Here is a 3,408-nt window from a genome sequence, read left to right as displayed (position 1 = left end):
TCCTGGCTGTTGCAATTGTCATATAAGAATCAGTGGCATCTCCAAGATAGCCAGTGCTGGCATGAGGATAGTCCATCTAGCTGGTAGACTGAGGATGGATTTTTTTGTTTGTTTAAGTCAGACAGGGTTGCAATGGTGACTCCAACAGATACTGAGAAGCCAAATTGCCTCATCTCTACTTATTTGCAGGAAAATAAACATCAAAACATAGTATAGCTGCTATACTAAGAAACTAAAGAACTAACGAAGAGCGGTAATGATGTTAACAGATTCTAACTGTGAAACTCCTGCTGTGTGCTCTAGGGAGAGGAGGGCTCTCCCATCTGTCTCATTTAAAAACGATGCTTCTAATGAAGATTACAGTGATATCTGTGGTAAAGCCTGTTTGTTCAGATTGCTGTCGGTTGCTATAAGGCTGCAGTATAGGGCGGTATAGAGGGAATTCCTAAGGAGCACACATGTGGAGCAAAAAGTATTCACAAATAAACATGCAATAGAGCGTGAAGGCAGATGAAAGACACAGAGAAAGAACCTCTAGAGTATCCACATACGCCTTCTTCTGTAGGCTACTGCAGACCCCAAAGCCATCCATGTTAGAGAGTTGAAGAATGGTTCTCAATCTTTACTTACGAAGTCTGAAGAGGACAATTCTCTTTTGGTGTAGCTGTCCAGATAAAGACACTGTCCCAGGTAACCATCGGAACAAGTTTAAGGTCATTAACATGGATGATGATGGCAATGAGCTAGGCTCTGGTGTCATGGAGCTCACAGACACAGAACTGATTCTGTGCACCCAGAAGCGGGACTCGGTGAAATGACACTACCTCTGCCTGTGACGGTATGGCTACGACTCAAATCTGTTTTCTTTTGAAAGTGGTCGATGGTGTCAAACTAGACAAAGAATTTTTGCTTTTAAGTGTGCCCATGCAGAAGAATTATTTAACATGTTACAAGAGATTATACAAAATAATAGTATAAATGTGGTAGAAGAGCCAGTTGTAGAAAGGAATAGTCATCAGACAGAATTAGAAGTCCCTAGAACACCTCGAACACCTACGACTCCAGGGCTTGGTGCTCAGAACTGACCCAATATGTATCCCCGCTACCCATTTAAAGATGCTTCATCCCACCCCTCAAGCTGACACCCTTCTGTGGGAAGTGCTCACAAAATAGACTATTCAAGGCGTAGGGATTGTACACCAACAGTCTTTAACTTTGATATCAGGCGCCCCAGTTTAGAACATAGGCGACTCAATTATATACAGGTGGATTTAGACGGGGACAGTGACTCTGACAACCCTCAGACTCCAAAAACGCCAACCACTCCCCTCCTACAATCCCCCACCCAGCGCACAGAGCTGTATGCTCTCATAGACATTGAGAGAACTTCTACTATGTCCAACTTGCAGAAAACACTGCCGAGAGATGACAGTACCTCCAAGAAGACCAGACACAATAGTACTGACCTGCCCATGTGAGCCCAGAAGCATTGCGTCGTTGCTCACACCTTCGTGTGACTTAGGGCTATTGGTTTAGACCCTGGGAGCTCTGGTTGGTTGGTATTGTTGCTCTCCCCATGGGGAAGCAAACCCTTTCAGCTCCTTCAGTCTTCTCTCTCATTCCTCCATTGGGAAACCCATGATCAGTTCAGTGGGATTCCCAATGGAGACTGTTTCATTTTCTTTATGGTTTCAGTGTTTGAAGTTCAGTATGCATTTGGTTTATTGTGGACATTTGCATAAACTGGTATTTTTAAAGCATAGTTGAGTAGCGTCTTCCTTTCGGTTATTCTACAAGTACAGTTTATCCCTCGGTATAAGACTGCACACTGTCCAATGCGTTTCAGTTGGGTCACATGTTCCAGTAACCTCTTGAACGGTTAATTAAGTCCCAGTCCAGCCAGAATGAGTGCTTTAAAAGATTCCCAGGTGATTTTAATTTGCTCTCGAGGTTAATGGAATGAAAAGGCTGCTTTTAAAACATGGAATGTGTTGCTTTGCGATGCGGTCATTTCATTTCTTTAGAAAATAGAAATGATGTTGTCATTGGTATCTGCTGTGCTTTTTACTTGAAATCCTTTATAATTAAAAGTATTATTAAAATAATACAGCTCTGATGGAAAATGGAATCGTGTCTCCTCATAGTATACCCAAGAGAATAAGGAAATGCTAGTGTTTGTGGAATCCATATGCTTGTCCTTACCCTGCAGCTGCCTGATAGCCAAATTCAAACTTTATTCACAGCATCAAAGGGATGATCTTAAACATTTTCACAGATGTGAGTGACTGATATGAAGAAAGATACTGTGTCTAAACCTCTGTTGCTAGGAAACAGTTTGAAGATTAAATTTCCTGCAGAGACATCTTCCGCTGTGTAGTAAGGAAAGGTGGTGGTATGACCTGACTTCTAAAGAGGTTTATTCATTTATTTCCCCTTATGTGTAAGTAGATGAGTATCTGCATGAGTTCATGTGTGCCACATATGTGCAGGTGCCTGTGGAGGTCAGAGAGCATCAGATTCCCCTAGAAACTTGAGTTACAAGTGGTTCTGAGTCACATGAGGTGGTTGCTAGGAACCAAAGACCTAGTAAGGACTCTTATCTGATGAGTCAACTTTCCAACCCCAGCATGTCTTTCAGGGCTGTCTCTGACTCTGTTGCCTACCTTTGAATCCCCTTCTCCTAACTAGAGTGTCTGGTCAGGCCTCAGTGGGAGAGAATGTGCTTAGTCCCACTGCGACTTGATGTCCCAGGGTGGGGTCTCCCCTTGTCCTTAGAGAAGGGAAGTGGGTAATGGGTGGTGGAATTTGTGAGGGTAGGACTGAGAGGAGAGGACAGAGGGGGTTTGATAACAGGAGGTACAGTGAATAAATAAATAAATTAATGAAAAAGTAAAAAAAATAATGTTTTAATCTGTACATTTATTGTGGTTTCCTTTCAGTAGCTTCATTTAGAAGTCATTTTTAAAAAACTTACATTATACTAAAAATTGTAGAAATTCAATTAAAAATATTTGGAAGAGTAAAGCTGTAAGCCTCCAGTGATATTTGCCAGAATATTCACTATGAAATTGTCCATAACTTAATTACATTGATAAGCTCACCTTAAATATTTCCTTAATAGCTTTCTTACAAATGAAATAGTGTGTCCTTTGTCTTAGAAAAATTTGTCTATACAGATTTTATGGCAAATCTGAATTGCTTCTGTGGTGTCACCACACAGAAATGACTATATTGTGGTGCTATCATGTTCTATTATTTTCAGATAGTACATATCACTTTATGATTTTCAAAGTGGAACCTTTTCATTTTACTGTTTTCTAAGAATTCATGCCTTATAACTTATACATTAGTTTAACTCATTTACATTTATTGCAATTTTCATGTATACACACACACACACGTGTGTGT

At 40.7% G+C, this 3,408-nt stretch overlaps 1 pseudogene; it reads left to right on the top strand.

Moving 5' to 3' along the window:
• Positions 1–608: 608 nt before the first annotated feature.
• On the top strand, positions 609–1,478 carry LOC114608197 (annotated as a pseudogene).
• Positions 1,479–3,408: the final 1,930 nt, after the last annotated feature.

Source organism: Grammomys surdaster, unplaced genomic scaffold, assembly GCF_004785775.1.
Source record: "Grammomys surdaster isolate TR1022 unplaced genomic scaffold, NIH_TR_1.0 125878, whole genome shotgun sequence".
In the NCBI taxonomy this organism is placed as follows: Eukaryota; Metazoa; Chordata; class Mammalia; order Rodentia; family Muridae; genus Grammomys; species Grammomys surdaster.
The sequence above is the reverse complement of the archived record's forward strand: the minus strand, read 5'-3'. Positions and strand labels throughout refer to the sequence as shown.